Source organism: Schistocerca gregaria, chromosome X (genome assembly GCF_023897955.1).
Source record: "Schistocerca gregaria isolate iqSchGreg1 chromosome X, iqSchGreg1.2, whole genome shotgun sequence".
In the NCBI taxonomy this organism is placed as follows: Eukaryota; Metazoa; Arthropoda; class Insecta; order Orthoptera; family Acrididae; genus Schistocerca; species Schistocerca gregaria.
In genome coordinates this window covers 854,271,786-854,295,432 of record NC_064931.1, presented here as the reverse complement: position 1 = coordinate 854,295,432, position 23,647 = coordinate 854,271,786, and the positions used below count along the sequence as shown (strand labels likewise).

General features: G+C 44.3%; 1 protein-coding gene across 1 annotated transcript in view; it reads right to left on the bottom strand.

Moving 5' to 3' along the window:
- Positions 1-20,082, bottom strand: part of LOC126298614 (uncharacterized) — a 421,534-nt gene extending 401,452 nt beyond the window's left edge. Inside the window, 1 exon segment of the mRNA XM_049990020.1 lies at positions 19,896-20,082. The gene's annotated coding sequence lies outside the window, so the exon portion shown is untranslated.
- Between the last annotated feature and the right edge of the window lie 3,565 nt (positions 20,083-23,647).

The following is a 23,647-nucleotide window of genomic DNA, read 5'->3' as shown; positions in this document are numbered from 1 at the left end:
TTCTCGCAGAGCTGTCCTTAGGCTTGTTTTGGCTTCGTTCGGCGTTTTATTTATTTATTTGCTCACACATTTATTTCATCTTACAGGATAAGGGCCCTCGAGCACTTTTTTACAACTAACCAGACATCCTTAGTTAACATTACAAAATTATTAGTAATAATTGCAGTAATGAGTAAATGGTATTTCAGGAATGTCAGTGTTATTAACACCATGTTAAGTTATTTCCTTATTATGGTTTTGTCGAATGAGACTACCGACATCTAAAAGAAGTAGACTGGTCAGGGATAGAGCGAGAAGTAATAGGGTAAGCTTAGATGAAGAGATAGAAGAGAGAAAACCCATAGATAAGGATGAGGAAAGCATGAACTCTGGTCAAACTGTGACAGGAATACGAGAGGCAGACTAGGGTGATTATAACTGATAAAGCATTAATCTACACTCAGATACAGAGTGCATTTGGATAAGACGTGAAATGGGCAAGGAGATGGGGAAAGATTTAGTGATATGCTTAGGTACAACCAGGGTCTGGAGGTATCCGATCTTGTATAGCAGTTACGGAATTACTCTGAGAATTTGACGAGCTAGGAGCGATATTTCGAACAACACTGACTAAGGAGTTGATAAAGAAAACAGAATGTGTGAAAATTACGCCGTCTATGCGCTCGAATCCACTCTTAGTGAAAAAAGCAAGGGCTAACGAAGATCAAACAACCGAATGTTACACACGCATCTTAAGCAAACATTCATACCTCCAGTCATCTCGACATTTCAACACTTGCGTCGTGTTGAACTACATCATAATAGTAAAGATTTGGCACTGCTAAAGACTAGGCTAGTTTTTGTTATATTTTAGGTGTAAATATTTTTTCCAAAGTGTTGGGTTGCATGTAGGTCAAAGAGATATTTCCTGCATGTTGTGATAGTTTGCGAATCTAAGTTTAGATACTCATCCGAGATTATGCCGAGTTATTTTATATTTCTTGATGGTATACCATTAGGGAGTATAGAAGAAATTATTTGACGGGAATGTCGACTTTTCAACTTTCGTCGTCTTATGAGGATGACCAGTGTTGGTCACCAAGGGTTTGGCTTCGTTTGAAACTGCTTTGGAGCTCTTCTTGCTTTATTGTATAATGGTGAGTCCTTTCCACCTTTACTTCCTTTCCTAACACGTCAGAGGTCCCCCACACTCTCCTTTCCACAGCTTGCAGCTGCTGACTGCTCAAGTAGTTCCCAACGATTTTCTTGCTGCATTTGTTAAGCAGAAAGATCTCTCTAACTTTTCGTATAACACCGACGATCAGTGACACTACAGTAGTCTTTTGGTCGGTGAATCTAGTCTCTGCGTGTACTGAACCGGAAAATTCAGTCCTGTTCGTTGCCAGCAGATCCAATAAATTTCCGTCGCGGGTGGCCTGTTCCACCAATTGCTGTAAATAATTTTCGGAAAGTGAGTTTGGTGAAGCATCAAGAGGTTTTTTGTTCCAGAACGTGAGAGCACCTAGCTGGATTTTCCTATTGTTCCTATCATCCAGTTTAATTACAGCATACCTAGCAGAGGACGAAAACTGAATTTGTGAAACTAAATTATACAGTTGTATTTAAATGTTAAGTCTGAAACTATTCTGTTAGCACAATCATTTATTATTTTACGATTTTGTCAACACGCTGAAGGGTGCTTATCAGTGGCTTGGTAATATTATTAGTAAAAACAGAGTACGCTTTTATTATGGGAGTCAGTGAACTTGTGAGAAGATGGAGGAGGATGAGGAGATCTTACAAGAAAAGTCGTTTAAAGATATTAATCACGGCAATTAATGCGTGAGGAAGTATTTTATTACACTCGCTTAGGTTATAGGTGTAGTAAGAAAAAGTACCCCAGTATTTTGCTGACTAAGACCGGCCAGAAAACTTCAGAATGAATGAAGAAACATTTCTGTTCATTCGCACGGAACTAGTGAATGTTTTGTCAACAGTCATTGATTGGGTACAAGAGCTTTTGCCACCAAAGTAAAGTCGATATAGCAGATATTTAGAATATAGGATTGTTGCCAAGCAATTAGATTTTCCTCATTCAGCAAATATCTCGAAGACAAAACAAACTACACACCAAGAAGGAATTACCTGAATGACATGGGAATAGGTAAACGTGATGTACAATGAAACAAATAATTACAGTTTCAGAAAAATTGAATGATTTAGTCAAGAGAAAAAGCTTCACAAACTGAGCAAGTCAATAACGCGTTGGTCTCTGACCCTTATTCAATCAGTTAGTCAGCTTGGCAGTCATTGACAGAGTCTTTGGATGTCATGCCAAAGTCTGTCCAACCTTACTGGTTGCGGGTCCCTGTCCATAATGCTCCAAACGTTCTCGATTGGAGAGAGATCCGTCGACTTTGCTGGCCGAGACCAGACAGCGTTTGGCAAGCGCAAAGACCAGCAGTATCGCCGTGTGCGGGCGGACATTACCTTGCTGAAATGTAACCCCAGTATGGCTTGCTATGAAAGGCAAGAAAACGGGACGCAGCATTTCGTCGACGTACCGCTGCGCTGTAGGGGTGCGGCGGTTCACAGCCCGAGGGGTCCTGCTACGAAAATAAATGGCACCTCAGACCATCACTGCTAGCTGTTGGGCCGTATGGCGAACGACAGTGAGATTTGGTTATCAGGTCTCAGTTCAAAGCGGGACTCATCACTGAAGATAGTTTTACTCCAGTCAGTGGGACGTGTCTGGGCACCGGGGAGCAGTGGGATACCAACCTGACCGTTGCCCGACATACGGTCCAAAAACCAGGAGTGATGGGTGGGATGCCATTTCTTTTCGTAGCAGGACCCCTTGGGTTGTCATTCGTGACGCCCTTACAGCACATTCTGCGCCCTGATTTGTTGCCCTTCGTGGAATGCCACCCTAGGCTTACATTTCAGCAAGATTATGGCCACCCGCATCCGGTGAGAGTTTCTACTGCTTGGCTTTGTGCTTTCCGAACCCTACGGCCAGCAACATCTCAGGATCTCTTCCCAATTGCGAACGTTTAGAGCATTATGAGCAGGGACCTGCAACCAGCTGGGGATTTTGATGATCTAACGCACCAATTGGAACAGAATTTGGCACGATTTCCCTCAGGAGGACATCCCACAGCTCTGTCAAACAATCAATGCCACGCTTGCAAAAGAGCCAGAGGTAGAGCAGCGCGTTACTGACTACCTCAATTTGTGAAGCTTTTTCTAGTGAATAAATCATTCAATTTTTCTGAAGTTTTAATCATTTGTTTGTCTGTACATGCACATTACATCTACAGATTTCCGTCCCATTTGTGTAATTCCTTCGTGCTGCGTCAATTTTTTTCTTTTGTCTCAGCGTGAACGTCATCATTTGTATATCTTTTTCTGTCTAATGACATTAAAATGTGGCTCTGTTCAACTGAGTAACGGAAATTAACAACTCCCCTAAGTCCAATACATCTTCTTTTGATTTCTTACAATGGGAAACCACGGCGTCAATAAAACAAAGAAGACCAACATCATTTCGGGTAACACTGTTAAGGTAGAATAACTATTTTCCTTTCAAAAACGTAACGCAAGACCGCATGCTTCCTGTGCTGCCATGAGCTTCCTCGATAAGAGGGTCTCGTGTTGCCCTGACCGGCACGATCGCCAGATCCATCAGCCATTAAAAACATTCAGTCGTGGGCTACCGGACTGCTGGGACACCACTAGTCGCCAACCATTACGACTGATGAATTGTGGCAGAGAGCTGAAGCATCATCCAACGATGCACCTGTATCTGTTATCCAAATTCATATAGACCCAGCCGGGGAAGAGTCGTTGTTGCTGTCAGAGATGATAGCTGTCTTTACTAATAATGCATCCTTTAATCCCCAAACATGTACAAATTTAATTATTTTTTTCTTCCTACTATACTGATACCTACAATAAGTAAAATTTGTTATTTGCCATCCTCCCTGAGGTTGAAGTTTTAATGGCCGTGTACATATGTGTACATATGGTTCAAATGGCTCGGAGCAGTATGGGACTTAACTTCTGAGGTCATCAGTCCCCTAGAACTTAGACCTACTTAAACCTAACTAACCTAAGGACATCATACACATCCATGCCCGAGGCAGGATTCGAACCTGCGACCGTTGCGCCTAGAACCGCTCGGCACCCCGGCCGGCGATAGCGTACATAGGTGAGGGTGATCTCGAATTATAGAACTATATACGCGCATGCTCGTGTTCTAACGACATGTCTCGATCAGAAGCTTCCATTTACTTCACATAAATTCGCTTCGTCCGCATTAACCAATATTAGTGGGAGCTGAAATCTAGATGCGAAACCAGAGACTTGGGTTTCCAGCGTGAATATTTGTGTGGCACCAATTTCTCGTTTTTCCTTCTTTGCTAGTACACGTTTCGATGATGTTACATGATCATGACCGAACAGAGAAGGTATTGAGAAACCGGTTTACGGTAAGGAGCCCGCGTAAACGTAGTGCATATCGCAGTCCTTCTCCAGAAAATGCGACTGTGTATTACTCCAAGAATGTAATATGGTATGTTCTGAGTAATTAAACTAGGAGGAAAATCTCATAGACGCTTCATTTCTAAGCAACGACTGCGTTCTTTTTTATTTTGCTTCACTGGTACTCGCACGAATACAGACTGTTCGCAATCCAATAATAAGAGAATCGGCACAGCACACGCTTGCTCTTTAAAGCGGATTGCGGTTGTCCGCTGTATGATGAGGATGCAAGAAGAACCGGTTTGGCGCGGCGGATTTAGCTGGAGCCGTTACTTCACAGAAATGCGAAAGACAGGGCAGCGGCCACAAGGCCGGCACACAACGCCTGCACTGACCCACTAACATGGCGCAGCTTTAAAAATTACCCAGGGACGCGGCCCTCCTGCTCACTTTGTTCTCAACCTTAAAATTACCGTTTATTCCAAGCATCTCGCGTCCCGAGCCTTACGACGCGCTTAATAGAATACCGCCTTACATCGGCTGCTAGCTACTCGTTTTGAGCTAATTGTCTACAGGAAAGTCACTATTTGTGTCCGTGTGTGCTTGAACAGTAATTGCATTTTGAGAATTCTGCCTCGAGCACAACAGAATTTCTTGTCTTTCTTTTTTTGCTCACACACGTGTCGGTGATGTTACATGATCATCATCAGTAGGTTTCCCTTTGCTCTATTTAAAAACTCATTAAATTCTTCATTTTTCTATCTTTTCTGTGCAGTACAGCCAGCGTTTTAAGACAGATTGTCATCTGCAGGTTTGTTGTTGTCAGTGGTGGTTTTCATGTTGTTACTAGCCTTTCAACTGTATTCGCAAAACGTGAGGGAGACCGGGGCTCGCTTAGGAACGGGCCCGGTTAACGCAGAGCACTTTTCACAGAAAACATTCCTGCTGGAGCGATAACGACTATGGAAAATTAGTACTGCCATCTACTGAGAGCTCTCACAAAGTTCACGGCTCTAGTTGAAAGAACGTCTTAGTTCAATGAACATATTTGTGTTTTGTGCAAGGTGAGTAAAATTTGTTGCTAAAATATCGAAGCTCCTAGGGAACATTCCCTTTACAATTCAGAACTGATAAATACATGTTAGTTTACAAAAGATTATTCTATTTTACAAGGTACATTTGTATAATTTGAAAGTCAGAAATTTAGCACTGTAGTTTCGAAACTAATTCAAACATGGTGATGGCTCAAGTTTTTGCATTGCCATCCTAACTGATATCCCACTCAACGAAACTTTAAGACAACAGTAGTTGGAAACGCAACCTAAAGAAACGAAGGACAGGAAAATAAGAGATGGAAATTGCTAAAAAACTATTTGTACCTCATGGAGAAAGGAGAAAGAATTAATTATATGACAGCAAGGACTGATAAGGGCAACAAATTTCTAGAAGCAAGAACACGGGAAATCGTGTTTAGGTCACCTCTTGACGTGATCGTTGAGCGTTCGGCCCAAAGGCAGGATTTCACACGACAACTCTCCATGCTCTCCTGTCTTCTGCTACCCTCTTCAGGTCCATGTAATTTTCGCTTCTCTTTATGACGTGAAATCACCTTGAATCTTCTCTTTCTTCTCAATCTACTGTCACAAAGTAGTCTTTCCAAGGCGCCTGTTAGCAGTCACTCCCGTCTCAACCAAAGTTCCATCCAGTTCTTCTTCCTTTCTCTTATAACCTGTAGCGGTCTGATGAAGAGGCTGAAAATTGTCTTTGTATTTCCTGCTTGACACGACATGACCAATCGAAAAGAAATCAGGAGTGGGTTCAGTGCCTTTGATGTAAAAGGTGGGATCGCGACGATTGTGCCAGGAAACAATATATTTTATGTGCATAAATTGGAATTTTGACAACTCTTTAGTTAACATTCAAGGGCCACATTGTGCTGACAGATGGAAGTTCGCCAAAACATTTGTTTGCTGCCAGTATAATGTTTGCAATATACTACACTCCTAGAAATTGAAATAAGAACACCGTGAATTCATTGTCCCAGGAAGGGGAAACTTTATTGACACATTCCTGGGGTCAGATACATCACATGATCACACTGACAGAACCACAGGCACATAGACACAGGCAACAGAGCATACACAATGTCGGCACTAGTACAGTGTATATCCACCTTTCGCAGCAATGCAGGCTGCTATTCTCCCATGGAGACGATCGTAGAGATGCTGGATGTAGTCCTGTGGAACGGCTTGCCATGCCATTTCCACCTGGCGCCTCAGTTGGACCAGCGTTCGTGCTGGACGTGCAGACCGCGTGAGACGACGCTTCATCCAGTCCCAAACATGTTCAATGGGGGACAGATCCGGAGATCTTGATGGCCAGGGTAGTTGACTTACACCTTCTAGAGCACGTTGGGTGGCACGGGATACATGCGGACGTGCATTGTCCTGTTGGAACAGCAAGTTCCCTTGCCGGTCTAGGAATGGTAGAACGATGGCTTCGATGACGGTTTGGATGTACCGTGCACTATTCAGTGTCCCCTCGACGATCACCAGAGGTGTACGGCCAGTGTAGGCGGTCGCTCCCCACACCATGATGCCGGGTGTTGGCCCTGTGTGCCTCGGTCGTATGCAGTCCTGATTGTGGCGCTCACCTGCACGGCGCCAAACACGCATACGACCATCATTGGCACTAAGGCAGAAGCGACTCTCATCGCTGAAGACGACACGTCTCCATTCGTCCCTCCATTCACGCCTGTCGCGACACCACTGGAGGCGGGCTGCACGATGTTGGGGCGTGAGCGGAAGACGGCCTAACGGTGTGTGGGACCGTAGCCCAGCATCATGGAGACGGTTGCGAATGGTCCTCGCCGATACCCCAGGAGCAAAAGTGTCCCTAATTTGCTGGGAAGTGGCGGTGCGGTCCCCTACGGCACTGCATAGGATCCTACGGTCTTGGCGTGCATCCGTGCGTCGCTGCGGTCCGGTCCCAGGTCGACGGGCACGTGCACCTTCCGCCGACCACTGGCGACAACATCGATGTACTGTGGAGACCTCACGCCCCACGTGGTGAGCAATTCGGCAGTACGTCCACCCGGCCACCCGCATCGCCACTATACGCCCTCGCTCAAAGTCCGTCAACTGCACATACGGTTCACGTCCACGCTGTCGCGGCATGCTACCAGTGTTAAAGACTGCGATGGAGCTCTGTATGGCACGGCAAACTGGCTGACACTGACGGCGGCGGTGCACAAATGCTGCGCAGCTAGCGCCATTCGACGGCCAACACCGCGGTTCCTGGTGTGTCCGCTGTGCGGTGCGTGTGATCATTGCTTGTACAGCCCTCTCGCAGTGTCCGGAGCAAGTATGGTGGGTCTGACACACCGGCGTCAATGTGTTCTTTTTTCCATTTCCAGGAGTGTATTTTAAGCCCGTAATTTTGTTTACTGTAAATTAAAAACAATATTTTGAAAATTTTAGTGCTGTGTTTTGTTTGCTCATTATTATGCCGTTTAATATGCGCAAACGTGCCCGCATAAGTGCATAAATTTGGCCCATACCCGGGACACGCTTATGCACTCGACTTGAGCATATATAAAATTATTGTGCACTCTTACGTGTAATGTTGAGTTGGAAGTATACAAGTACATACCAAGTTATACTTTAACACCAGTTCTATAAGACTAAATAATTTTAAACACGATAAATCTAAAAAAAGAAATCCACATAAACGTGCCCCGGTCTCTCCTACTGTTTCAATGTTAACGGTGCGTTCATCTGAATGTATCGACACTGAAACCGTATGTAGACGTATCAACAAGCTGCAGCTGGCGAAATGGTGACAATTATCAAAACTAAAGAACAACATAAAAAACTGGTAGAGTGCTGAAATACTATCACATTCGAGTCCAGGGACCGGGATTCATGAGAACCCATCTAGGACTTTGCAGAACATTGCACGTCTGCAGTGAATTTCCTTTTCTTTTGCTCAGCAACAAAATGTGTTACTTCTCTACATTTCCCAGATTTTCATTGGTTGTGTAATGGTCTGCGACCGGTTGTTGTGTTTGTATTTGTCATGGTGACCTTTTAGTTAACAAGTTATCAGCCATTCATCGCTATCATTTCGGTTGTTTTTTTATTTTTTAAATTTTTTCTTGTCGTGGCGATACCTTTCCTGTGCTACAAAAAAAAGCGTTTTTCACTTACAAGAACATCGAGATTGTGGCCAAAAGAGATAAGGAACTCCTGTAACGAAATAAATGAAGTCTCGTCATAAACTATATGCTGACATTGTAAGGTAAATCTGCTCAGCATTCGCTTTTACAAAGATGGAAAAAGCTCTAAAGTTACACTAAGTCTACCAGTACGATTCGATAGTTCTGAATGAGAATCCATATGGCGTCTGACGACTTTATGAGGAAGTGTTGAGCTAAAATCCACGTCTAATCGACCGTGTCAATTTCTAAATAAAGTAAGCCGGCAACGACAGCTCCTCAGAGGCAGGGAAATCGAACGGAGCAGCTGCGGTTAACGTCGCCATTTAATGCTCTGTTTGCAATTTCGAAGACTTGTTACTGGAACGTGTGGTTAACAGTGACGAATCCACAGGTTGTCCAGCTTCCAATAGATCGTGGGGACTATGAAAGGAAGAAAGCGGAAGCAGCGTTTAACGTCTTTTCCACTCATAGAAGACCGGGGACAAGCTCCGATTAGACGAGAAAATCAGCTGCTACCTTTCCGCAGGAAACACGCCGACATTTTCCTGAATTGATTTAGAGAAACTATCTTCATTTAGGCTTTAAGTGTTCTTCCTCTGCCACATCATGATGATTGTGCCATAGACAGGTCTTGGTCAATTAATTTTCCAGGAATCCCCAGCTGTGTCTATGACCCATCTACAACGACATCGTAGTCAACGGGATGTTAATTCCATCCTGTCTTCCCACTCTAAGGAGATGGTTTTGCTTGCCATGGGTTGTATGGGGTACTACTATCGATAACAATACGAATCATCGCTTTTTCGCTGAGCCCTCCTTTTCCCGGCAGGGGTACTGTATTGTATTGCTGTTACATTCAACACTGCCCAAAGCGCTAGCGGCCACGCGCCAGAATGTGAGGTGCGAGCCGTTTGGGTTTCGCGTGCAGCTGAGTAGCACCAAAAAATTATTTTAATTTTGAACGGTTTCCTAATAGCAAGAAATATGATCTTGGAGTTTCCCGTCGATTGCTTCGGCAATACTGAACAATAATTACGTTTATTCGCGGAGGCTGTGCGCAATTGCACACGAAATCAATAGACAAAACAGTATCGTCATTTTTAGTCAGTTGCATCCGTTGGCGGAACAACAATAATTGAAAAGTTATAATTCTACCGTTGACAGTTATAACGTGATAAATTACTATTGATAAATAGTACAACAACGGCAAACTTCATTGTGAAAATGGAATAAAAATTTAACTGTTAATACCTAGAATGGTCGATTCTGTGAGGTTTGTTACTTACGAACTCAGTACAGGAAATAAAATAGTATGCACTGTTATCCTTTTCACAGCGTCATTTTACACCAAATTTGAGAAACATTAATATTCGTAAAGAGCCCCGTGTTTTCGTTTTAGGCAAACCAGTCAGATCTTTCGTGAAGCATGTTCTCTCTGTTAACCAACCCTCACCCAGGCCTGATGACCGCAAATTATACTACTGCAATAAATCGTGAGCAAAACAATACATACCTGGAGTTTCCGGACATGGTCTCGGAAACGCGTTATTTCCCTGTTACAGCTCATTTTCTACTTCTGTTCATAATCACATTAATCGTGGGAAATGCACAGAACAGAACATACCAAAATTACAAGAAACATTTCCTTACATAAAATGTTCGAAGTGCTCTCTTGGTTGCGTTTGTTCAGAATGTAAAACAAGTTGTAATTCGTAGGTTCAGCGCCAGTGTTTGTTGTTCCATTTGAGCGAATGCAATATTGACATGTGACTAATTCCATTGGATGTTCTGACATGCGTCTAACTTCATTGCTCTACTAGAATCAAGCACGTAGCATCAACTGTTTAATGTTCGTCTGGTACTTAGTTTCTGGTGCAGTGCTATGGAAGTGTACTCAAATGAGGATTTGGCAGACGCCCGTTTGCTGCACGAATTAGAAGGTGATGATGGCCATAGTGATCAACGTTTGTGTGGGGGAAGAGATTTCGAGAAAGACGATGCGCGGAAAGGAGGACGTATGAAGTAACTGATCGACGTCTTAGGGAGCGTGGGACGATTCAGCCTACTACTCGAGACTGGGGGACGGCTAGAAGGACGAGGGCACCTCAGCTTCTTTATGCGGTTGACGACAACCCTGGTATCAGCGCACGACAATTAACTGCAACAAGTAATGGTGATCACATGACTGTCTGGAGAGTGCTACATGAGAATCTACTGATCCGCACCATATGTAGAAACGGAGCTTTAACGTGAAAATAAAGCGTTTCTGGACCCATGTCCATATAACATACTTTCCTCCTCTGTGAGTGGGGGATGTTCCTTGGAAGTTTGGCTGTACCTTTCTGTTACACCCTGTATACAGTTCCAATAGCCCCGTCAGATATTCGGAAAAATATCGCAGCAGACATCTAATATACAAAAGCGTACCACATCTAGGGGAAGCAAACAGAAAAGTAGCGACTTAAATCTGGAAAGAGCGTTTTACAACTGCCTGTGAAGTCAAGACCATACTCAAAAGAGTGAAGGAACAAAATTTAACTGTGCGTTTTTGCTACACCTTGAGACGGGAGGCTAGTTGGCGGCGTGGAGGACGAATCAGGACATGCAGATCTAGTGACCGAATCAGGTTGCGAGCGGCTAGAACCAAAGACAACTTAATAAAATAAGGACTGCTTCCAGCTGATAGCAACAATGGGTGTGATTGTGGCGAAACGCAAACTGCAGCATATCTCCCACAATGTCTCCTAGACCTATCAGGCTCAGCTAGGGACCTTATAAGAGGAACCTGTCGTTCATCGAAGAAAGCCTAGCTTTATGTCGTCTAAAAACTCGTTTTTGTTTGTTTATTAGCTGTATATTTAATACAGTCTTATAACTTATTTGTTTAACTGTTTTAGTATACTATATACTGAAGCTAAATGAATACAGTAGTCGATCCTTTGTCAATGAAGCTAAATGAAGGTACTAAATTTCGATGACTAATGGCATTTGTTGGTCATTTTCTGATACTTTTTCGTAGCAGAAAATAATATGTCCATTCAATTACTTTAGAAAACAAAGGTAAACACCAAAAATTAAATTCCTCAGAGAAAAACAATCAGGCAGGTTTATAACTACAATAATTTTCTATAATTGTTATTACGTTCTTCATTTCCTATCAGAACAACGTCCAGTTTTGCGAACAGCAAATTTAATTTAACTTTTTATTTCTCCTTATACGCCACAGTCATGTATTAGCGTTTGTGAAAATTGCAACACCAAGAACTAAACATATAATTGAAATGCACTTTATAGCATTGGTGAGGTAATGATAACACACAAGTGATAATGATTACAGTACAGTACATGATCTCCTTCTAAGCGTTGTGGCATGCAATCAGAGGGCTCATATGAGTTCTTGAGAAATTTCCCTCTACAGAAATCAAATTATTTCACAAAACATGAACAGTGGCTGTTAGAAGACATGTTTTAGATGGGTGACATTCTGGCGAAAGCGCATGACAGGGAAGCAGTTGAACCTGTCGTTCATCGAAGAAGGTTTATGATTTCTTTGTCAAACGTGGCCGAGCATTGTTCTGCTAAAGTATGGTATGTGAAGTCACGTGAAAGTGGAGCAGTACAACGAGCTCTAAAACCTCTGAGATGCAATGGTTGAGGTTCTTAGTACCCAAAATAGTCAGAAGTTGATATCATACGGTGTACCATTCTGTGTCTCAAATCATCACACGTTTCATCTTGTCACAATGCCGCACAGCTGTGCAGGTTGGTAGATTGCGGTTGGCACTGTAGAATGTAAGAATAATACTGCTATCACTGTGGGACAGATTGAAGTGTTACTTGGAAAACACAACGATCAACCTACAAAGGACGCGTCTACGTGACAGTTAAGCGAGTGGTGTTTTTGCCACAAATCCAGTTCGCAACAGAGGGCGTCGAACAGTCGACGCAGGCATGTCCATATCCAGTGTCGAGTACAGCGGACTAAGCTGCACGATCTGTTACACCCTTAGCTGAGGACCGGTTCACGTCTCTTGGGCAATGTTTAGAGGGCAGCACGTGTCGCAGTGTACCGCCAGATGGCCAGAAGACAACACAACGGACGCGTCGTCTGCTGTTCAAGCACCTTGATGGTAAAGCAAGGTAGGCCTGAGGAAGCACTGCCTCAACGCCAGGTAAGGGAAGCCAAGCCCGAGAGCAGACCTGATTGAGGCAGGCAAGCCTCAGCGAGCCAGGGATCCAGCCACTCTCTGTCTGGACGACGACTCGGCGTGAAAGACCACAATCTCCTCACCTCGTCATAAGCAGAAAATCCCGCCCCTCCAGGTGGGCGATGTGGTGGTCTGCGAGTCCGGTGTCAAAGCTAACGCTATGGACCACGCATCTGCAGAAAATTTCACGCCTATCGACGTTCCAGACACTGACGACCGTATCCAGCAGGTGGCCGAGCTCCTACCAATATTCTTGGCTGGGTTATCGATATTGTCACAGCAGACGAAGTACAGGTGCAACTTCAGGCAAAAAGAAAGTTGGTGGTTCTGACCTGTTAACGAACCTGATGCTGCCGAAGATGCCAGAACATCTTGTAGCGCATTAGATTGTGGGTGCAATAGCATCATTCAAACCGGAATCTTTCCAACAGTGAGGAAGCACGTCGAGGTAGTAGCAATACCTTAGGCTGGTAGTGATCTTCGCCCCCTGAAGAATTATCGACCTGCAGTGTCGAAGGTTTTCGAGAGGCTGTACACAAGCGCCATGTGGAAGCTGTTCGCCTACTCCCTGAGAAGAAGAAATGCCACAGTCCATCAGCTTCTGAGACTCATCGAAGAAGTGAAAGAGACACTCGAGCGACGGGAATACTTCGGGTTAGCGTTTCTGGATGTATCGAGTGTATTCAACTGCGTACAGAGGAAGGGCCTGTTGTACAGAATCATTGTGCATAGGATTCCAGCCTCGCAGATGGGTTTATTGAAATCCTACTCAGAAGAGAAAACCTCCCCTGTCAGGGCAACGGACGGCCTGTCCACAGGACGCTGGATTCTGGTGGGAGTCCCACAAGGTTCGGAACTCAGTCCCTCGTTGTATACTCTGTATAAATCGGATTTGCCATCGTGGCCACTCTTGTAGCTCGCCCTGCAGGCCGATGACACGGCGCTATACACACGCACGACGAGTTTTCAGCTTATGCAGCGGAGACTTCAGACCACCTGAGACGACCTGGGATCATGGGATCCCAAATGGAGATTGGCCTTCAATGCAACGAAGAGCCAAGCATTCCTCGTAGCGATACTTCCAACTCCCGTGGACTTGATGCAATTAGGCGTACTAGGCGGAGCTGTACAATAGGGAAGATGACCAAGTACCTGCGTATCATCCTCTACAGGCGTCTTACGTGGTACCAACACGTCGAAGAACTGAGGGGAAAAGCTGTGAGGCAGCTACGCTAGCTATATTTGCTGTTAAACCTGACGTCCGCACTCCCATAAGACCTCATTGTCAAAGTTGTTATCGGTAAGACGTTACTGCACCCAATTTTGTAGTGTGGAAAGTCAGCCGACACCCATATCGACCGTCTGAAAATCGTGCTCTCAAACTCCGTTTGGACTTATGTCGCTACTTTCCGAAGGCGGAACCTCATCAGGTAGGCGAAATACCTTACCTGCGGGAGAGGTTTGGTCGATCAGCAAGTGGTTTCTACGAGAAATGTAGAACGTCGCATAACCGACAAATGCACAACCTGAGCACCAGGGTATAGAGCCACACCTGCTGGCGGAATAACATGGTGCTGTAACATTCTAATGTAGATTTTCTTCCGTTTTTCTTTTTCAGATGCTCACAAGAAAGGACATTCGGAGAAGGAAAGAATAACTGAAACTGACACCTGACGACGCAAGGAGCAGTACGTAGGGCTAAGCCTTCGTCGAAGATTGGGAGAGGAGTACCCCCTGTAAAGATGTGCGGATATGATGGCGGCTATCGTTTGCGGTGGCTACGTGGCATGTTCCAGTGCCTGCATGCGACACTCGTCTATTTATTGGTTCCACACCGTGTGCACAGTCCGCACACCGGTTTCCCAATACCTCCTCTCGTTGGTCATGTTTTCTTTTCTTTTAACAAACTCGACATTCCGGCCCTGATGATAATCAGATACTGATCGACCGCTGTGTTATCTTCTGCCAGTGGGGTCATTTGGGTGCAGTACAGAGGGACATGGTGTCAGCACACCGCTCTCCCAGACGTTGTCAGCTTTCCAGAAGCCGCTACATCCAATTCAGGCAGCTCTTCAGTTTGCTTCACAAGGATGAGTGCTCCTTAGCAGTGCCAGGAACAGAACCAGGGTCCTCCTTGTGGCAGTAAGCTACGGAGATGGATTATTGGCTGTCCAAATAGTCCAAAATCTATCCTGAAAGTGCTTAGCTCGAGCTGTATTTCAGCTCTCATAGTCGTGTTGTGCTCCATGTAAACGTTCTACAGCATTTGAATCGCGACTGGGTATCAGGTGGCTAACTGTTTTGTAAAATGTTGGTTAAAGTGAAGGAAGTGACGTTTTGTTGCGTGAAGGAAAAGAAGAAGTGTTTGAATGACCGATAAATTAGACATTTCCTTTATTCGGTTGAAGAGATAGTGCTATCAGATGGAAAGATACGTGCTGGTATATTTGTTGAATTAACAAAATCTAACTGCTTGTCAACAGCTCTGTATCTCGCACAAGGCGAAACGTAAAGATGTGGTCAACCCAAAGGCTAGTTTAAACACCATAGTGCTTTATTAGGCATGATCCTGTTGCGGGTGCTATCTCTACGACTCTTCCCGATCTTTAAACTGACTTAAACAACCAGCTATTGGCGGGCCTACAGTTTAACGTAGACTGCAAACCGTGGAGCATCTCGGTATTTTTCATATTAACAAATAATTTCAAGAGGTGAGAAAAGTAATAAGAATTGAAAAAAATTCTAGGACGGACTGGGAATCGAACCCTGGACTATGGGATTTGTAGTGTGTCATCCATCTACACTTGTGGTTAACTTGTAAACTATGTAGCCACTCTTTCTTTCAGCCTGCCGCACACAATGGTTACTGGTGACGTTAATCCTGTACGCAGCAGCAGGAATGTCTCGAAAATATTCTTGTCATTCCGAGACTCCAAAATGTTGGAATACAATAATGATTCACTAATAATCACTTCCCACTGTTTTCGGCAACGCACGTGATCCAGGTGGGTGTAACCAAACAGTTTCGCACGCATTAACTGCAGCTGATAAGAATTTTAAAAAAAAAATTCTTGAGAAATCTCCTTTTTATTCTTAAGAGCTCATTGAGATCTGTCGTATGGAAATATTAAGAAGTTACTGATAACCTCACCTCATCGCGCTGATGAAATTGTAACTACGTATTTGAAGACACCATTCATATAGAGCAACTGAAACACTGAAAACTGATATTTGATTGGACTTGCAAACTGCATTCATGCGTAAGATGTTATCTCGATAACGAAAACAGGTTTCCGAAATTCGATTTTGATCACGCGCAAGTTGTGTCGCATTTAAACGCAATATACCTTGCACTGACCAAAATGTCACGAAATGACCAACACGAACATTTTTCTCCGTTCGAACTTACTATGTAACATCGGCAGGCAGTTTCATGTTGGTTCCACGATGTAGCTTAGTTTGAGGCTTTTCTCTCAGAAAGCTCGACGTAACATGGACGCATCAGTGGCCACTGCTTGGCTCACGTGCACCACATCTGTTTGCTGTCTTAATCCATTATTACAGTTTTATTCATCTACGGATAACTGATTGTCGTAGGTGACTGTCTCTAGGTACCACAGTTTTCACAAACGTGAGTGTGCAATTATTCGGTTAACCTAATAAACAGGTGTTTTAGCATCAAAAAGAACAACTGTTGGCAACATACAAGGACCTGAATTCCCATAATTTATGCAAGCACGGTTGCTGTTAGAATTTCAGAACCAAACGATGATTACTGAACATCCAGTTTACTTTACAAGCTTACATCGCTAATGATGATTCACGTTAGATATTAGTTGAACCTGCAATGGTCACTTGAGCTGGTAATCCGTACTCTCCCTTTTCTTGATTCGTTCCTTACTCCTCCACCTTCTTCTTCTGCTTCTTCTTTCTATTATTATTATTAATATTATTATTATTATTATGATCATTACTGTGCTATAAAGACGTAATTACCTTGGAGGAGATAGACTACAGTTAAGAATATTATCGTGAAAACCAGCTACAACATACGTGAATAAAACCAGACATCCGGAATTGGCCAAAGACTCTTCGTTTGACAGAAACAAAAGTTACAACATACAAAAAGCTTCACAGAATAAAAGAACCCACTGAAAAATAGTTAAAAGAATAAATCGGCATTATGAATAAAAAAGAAAGAACCCGTTGACAGACAGAGCAAAATCGAGCATCTGCACACAAGGCCATACATGCAGACTGTGCAGCATCTCTTTTCGGCTGTTGGCTAGATGCTGTGATGTATGTAAACATATGGAAATCACTGAGCACCACACTATACGATTTGTCTGGGTGAGATAGAGTGCAAAAACTAGACGCCTACTAGAGCCGGGGTTCTAGCCTACTGCCCGCAACACCCGCCGGCTGCCGGTACTGGGAAGAAGATATTGGCGACATGAAATTTCGCTGTAGGATATAAACATTTGCTGCTTTGTTCTGTGAACGTTTACAGCACGGCTTGTTGGAGCTACGAGAGAACACAGAGACACACTCAAGCATTAGTCTTGTGGATGAAGGCCCTTCTGCTTTGGACCTTTGCGCTGAGTCCCAATGGGCCGCCAGCAAGCAACAGCACTCCGCGTCTGCTTTGTGGGAGCAGCGTGTCCCACCCCATAATGTTGCATTGTCATAAGAGGTCTGCACAACTTCTCAGTGTGTCTCTAAACCTTACAGATATAACATCTATACAAAGTGATTGAAAATCATAAGTACTTAAACTTTGTGTTCTGCCTTACGGCAGGTCTTGTCGTGGGGGAAGCCTCGTCAGAGAGCGTCTTGGGGAGTGATTCCAGTGGTGGTCTCCCGTTGCCTTCCACTGATGATGATGAAATGATAATGAGGACAACACAACACTCAGTGCTTGAGCGGAAAAAACCTCTAACTCAGCCGGGAATCGAACCCGGGCCCTGTAGCGTGATTTCCACCGCGCTGATCACTGAGCTATCGGGGCGGACAAAATGGGAAAATTCTAGATTCTGAAAGTATTGTAAACAAGAATATTCATTATTGTGGAGTTCTGAAAGCGGTAACAGTAATAAAACTTAGCTGTGGCTCAGAAAAATTTGCTATAAACGTAATTATAATGTATCTGTATTTCCTTCTTGCGACTGGACTAGATCGTCCTTTTTCATATGTAAATTTGTTGCCAACATTCAAGTGCACGAATTTAATTAATTACTAACCAAACGAAATTTAACTCGAAGATGTAAAGTTTATCTGAAGAAGCATAAATCCACTACAGTGCAGAAAAGAATTTTTTGAACAGAGTCCCAGTGAACGTGTATGTCGAAGAGCTTCCCTCGGAAGACTCATCGAAAATAGTTCCCACAGCAAGAAAAACAATCTGACGATACGCTACAAAGAGAGCACTTCATCGCACTTCTAAATATTCATTAAGTATGCCTTCCCGAGGATCGATACAAGATTAAGAACATTTGTAAATTCTGTGTACCTCCTCCGCATGAGAGCTCCGTAATTTCAGCTAAATAACTTCATTCAACAAAATTGGTTGAAACACCACATTCGTAAAATGGAGGATCATGCTGTAAATCGACTTACTGTCATCGTGAAACATTTTTGTCGAATTTCGGATGACTCCAGAAATCGGTGTTTGTCGCGCAGTAATCTTATCCAACTAAGGTGGTGCTCCATCTTTCAAGACTTTGATGTTAACAAAATATTCTTCAAATCTTATGTCCTTTTTTTTTCTCTCTCTCTCTCTCTAGGTATTGCCATTAACCTCATTTTTCACTGAAAACTACGTTTGTCACTGTCATCTGTACTCAGAGAAATACAATGGACTGCAGAGGTTTCATGTAGCACAGTATGGTCATTAACATGATTTTCTGAAACATGCACCAGAGAGTTCTGACGTTGTTGAACAGGAAACGTGACGGCGTAGGTAAAGCAGAGACATAAAAATGAGTAACGCACTACAGCACCAAATAATGCAAAACGCATCTTGAATATGACTGCCAGAGACTTGTGTCTACTGACCGTAGTGTGGTTAGCGTAGCAGCTTTCTCCGCACCTGCAAGAATCCTGAGCAAGGCCACTATAATACGTAGACAGCTCAACACAAATTATTTGGCTCAACGACAACGTGGATGCAGACGCACGCGTTATGTGCATCCGCAGCGCTTACCAATCTCTATTATTTGAGATTCGGAAAGCTAAGATTACACAATCAGCGTTTCTCGAAAACCATTTCAGGGCTATATAACTATTTCGCACACAAACAATAAACATTTCGTTTTACTCGTGTGAAATTAGGGCATCAATCTGTGTTTGTTTCCTTCAGTACTGCGTTGGAAAGAACGTATGTAAAATTTTAATTTGTATTGTTTTATATCTTTTAACGTGGTGAAAGAGAGGTACGGTGAAAGCCCGATACGATCGTATATCTGTCACTTTCGTTTGGTGTTTATTTAACGTATTGAATGAACGGGCCTGAACAAAAGAAAGGCAAACAATTTAAGCGATCCTTTATTTCTGCATATCTGAGTTACTAAGGCTAAACTGTCATATTGTTGTAAAAGAGATATGGCATACAATGTTATTATTGTCATAAAACCTAAAAACTTAAATTATTTTAGAATATATATCTCCATACATACGTTAAGCGAAAAGAGTAAATTGAAGTTTAGGGACGAAGTAGAGACTTTAGTGTGGTACTCACCAGTATTTTCTTTATAGCACGTCAGACTCAATGTGGAAAAAAACGCGAGTAAATTTTACGAGCTCCGAAAGAAAAAGAAAGACGGATCGGATCGCCGGTTTGCCTTCAGCTTTCTGGCCACGAGCTATGCGAGTACAATATTGCGTGTGCCAGAAGCCGAGCGAGCTTTCCAAATGAAACAGTTACCGATCGCGAGGGCTTCGCTTATGTTGCCAGTTCCAAGCTAGTACATTACTGGCGCTCGTAAGCGACAGCCACAGCCTGTACCTACCTTGTCGCTCTCGAAATTGCGTCTCCCGGCGCCAGCGAGAAGAATCACTCGAAGGGAACGGCGTGTCAGAAGGACCGAGGGCTCCCGCAGGTGGCTGGCAGTCGCCGACTCGCCATGGCTAGAATTGCATAAGCAGAGCAGCACCCAACACCGCAGCTACCGTTAGGCTTTCACTGCGCAAGGCGACGCGCGGAGCGCAACTGTCTGCCTTCGAGACCACGACTCAGTCACGGAAAGCGAAAGGGGGAGGAGGAGGGGGCAGGTAAAAGGTGAAAGACGCGCCGCGGTGGGGACTGGGGAGCGCCGCCTCCGCCTCCGCGACCGCGACAAAATCGCCATCCCGCCCACGACTAAATTATACCGACACCTCCTGCTTTCGGACGGCTATGCTCCGGAAGCGGCGGAGGGTACTGCTGGTACAAGGTATCTCTTCTCCTTTTCTCTCTTCCACATTGATCAGCCAGTACATGGTGACCACCGACCTATTATCGATACAAACCAGCTCAGGCGATAGCAGCGTCACATGGCCAGGAATGTCTGCTAATCAGACAAACGCACAGTGTATGTAGTATCAATGAGGGCGCAGAACGGGAAAGGAGCACGATCTGTGTGAGTTTCACCGAGGGCAGATAGTGATAGCCTGGAAACTCGGCACGAGCATTTCGGAAGCTCCACGTCTTGCCGGATGTTCGAGAAGTGCTGTAGTGATTGTATTCAACACGTGGCGAAGCCTAGGTGAAACCACATCCGGACATCGTGGGGTTGGGCAGATATCGGGTGTAGTAGGCTGAGCAGATTCGTGAAAGTGGACAGGTGCCGAACTGTGGCAGAACTAACGTCAGACTTTAATACTGGACAGAGAACACACACTGCACCGAACAATCCTAACGATGGGCCTCCACAGCCGACGACCCATGCATGTTCAAATGTTAACACCACGACATCGGCACTACGACTAAAATGAGCACTAGACGTTGCCGCAATGGCAGAGCGTTGCATGGTCCGATACATCCCGATACCTTCTTCATTATTGCGATGCGAGGGTGCTAATCCGTCGTCTTCCAAGGAAACGGCTCCTCGACACACACACACTGTGGGACGGAGACAAGCTGGCGGCGGCACCAATACGCACTGGGAAACATTCACGCCAGCGCCTATAGGTCCAGTGGAGCTCGTACAAGGCACCATGACAGCCAAGGAGTATCGTACACTGGTTGCAGATCACGTACACCCCTTCACGACGATCATGTTTCCCGACGGCTGGGGTATTTTTCAACAAGATAATGCGCCATGTGAGAAGGCTAGGAGTGGGATGGAGAAACACAGTGGTGAGTTCCTATTGATGTGCTAACCCACCATCTCGCCATATCTGAACTTCATCACCGGCCGGAGTGGCCGAGTGGTTCTAGGCGCTATAGTATGGAACCGCGCGACCGCTACGGTCACAGGTTCGAATCCTGCCTCGGGTATGGATGTGTGTGATGTTCTTAGGTTAGTTAGGTTTAAGTAGTTCTAAGTTCTAGGGGACTTATGACCTTAGATGTTAAGTCCCATAGTGCTCAGAGCCATTTGAACAGTTTGAACCTGAACTTGATTGAACACATCTATGGTGTGATTGAATATAGCGCCAGAGCTAATTAGGTGACTTGTGTGTGCTGATGTGACGCCAAATTCCTCCAGAGACATACGCTGGCCTCACTGCTTGAACGCCAGAACGCGTCGCCGCTGTTACCCGTGCTAAAGGTGGGCGCACCGACTAATAGCAGGTGATCATAATATTTTGGCTGATCAGTGTACTTGCGAGTGGCGCGTGGGAACAATGACTGTCGGTCGACCTCCGTATTAGCTCTAATTTCTCTTATTTTCTCGTTGTGGTCATTTAGCGAGACTTATGTGGGAGGAATTGACGTGTTGCTCTACTCTCCAACAGTATGCACAACGTCGCTCTTGTTGCGTCTGCCGCTGGAGTCTTTGGAACATCTACGTAACGTATATTAAAAAAACTAGAAACCCGCGTAGATAACTACACCTTCTTCAGAAAAATAAAACCCACAAGTGCCTAAGAAGACCTTTGTCAATGATTAAAAGAACACCATGGCTATACATTTATAAACGAAAAAAGGAAAACACGAACAGTACATATGTACAAAGTCAAAACCAGTTTATGGCGGGTCATGGCCCATCGAACATAGGCCGGTGTGAGGTGGAGCGAACACCATTAAGTTAAGTAGTGGTTTTGACTTTGTACATATGTACTGTTTGTGCTTTCCTTTTTTTCCGTTTATAAATGTCTAGCCATGGTGTTCTTTTAATCATTGACAAAGGTCTTCTTAGGCACTTGTGGGTTTTATTGTTCTGAAGAAGGTTTGGTTACCTTCGCCGAAACCTAGGTTAACACTAGGTGCTTTTTTCGCAATCGAGGCGGGTTTCTAGTTTTTTAATATATTAACCAACGATTGCTGACGCTCTGCGATGTTGATGGTTCTTATCTCCGTAACGCTCTCTCCGTGATTCCGAGACGAAACGTGACGCTCTTCTCTAGCTTTTGTATTAATCTATCCTAGCGAGGGTCCCAGACTGATGAGCAATACTCAACAATCATTCGAATGGCTGTTTTGTAGCCTAGTACTTTCGTGAATGAACTACATTTCTTTCAGATTCTTTTTTAAAAAATGGTTCAAATGGCTCTGAGCACTATGGGACGTAACTGCCGTAGTCATCAGTCCCCTAGAACTTAGAACTACTTAAACCTAACCAACCCAAGGACATCACACACATCCATGTCCGAGGCAGGATTCGAACCTGCGACCGTAGCGGTCACGCGGTTCCAGACTGTAGCGCCTAGAACCGCTCGGCCAGTCCGGCCGGCCATCTGCTTTACCTACAATTTGTTTTATGTAATCATTCCGCTTAAGGTCACTCAGCATGGTTACTCCCAGGTATTTTTCGGTAGTTATTGCTTTCAGTGATTTGTCGCAAAGAACTTAAGAAATCATTTAATTTGTCAACATGTTCCCATATTTTACGCTGGGAACACGCTCCATAATTTTAAAACTGGCTCGTTCTATACATGTGTTTACAAAAAGGTACGGCCAAACTTCCTCACACAAAAAGGAAGAAAATATGTTATATGGACATGTGTCCGGAAACGCTTACTTTCCATGTTAAAGCTCATTTTATTACGTCTCTTCAAATCACATTAATCATGGAATGGAAACACACAGCAACACAACGTACCAGCGTGACTTCAAACAGTCTGCTACAGGAAATGTTCAAAATGTCCTCCGTTAGCGAGGATACATGCATCCACCCTCCGTCGCATGAAATCCCTGATGCGCTGATGCAGCCCTGGAGAATGGCGTATTGTATCACAGCCGTCCACAATACGAGCACGAAGAGTCTCTACATTTGGTACCCAGGTTGCGTAGACAAGAGCTTTCAAATGCCCCCATAAATGAAAGTCAAGAGGGTTGAGGTCAGGAGAGCGTGGAGGTCATGGAATTGGTCTGCCTCTACCAATCCGTCGGTCACCGAATCTGTTGTTGAGAAGCGTACGAACACTTCGACTGAAATGTGCAGGAGCTCCATCGTGCATGAACCACATGTTGTGTCGTACTTGTAAAGGCACATGTTCTAGCAGCACAGGTAGACTATCCCGTATGAAATCATGACAACGTGCTCAATTGAGCGTAGGTGGAAGAATATGGGGCCCAATCAGGACATCACCAACAAGGTCTGCCCAAACGTTCACA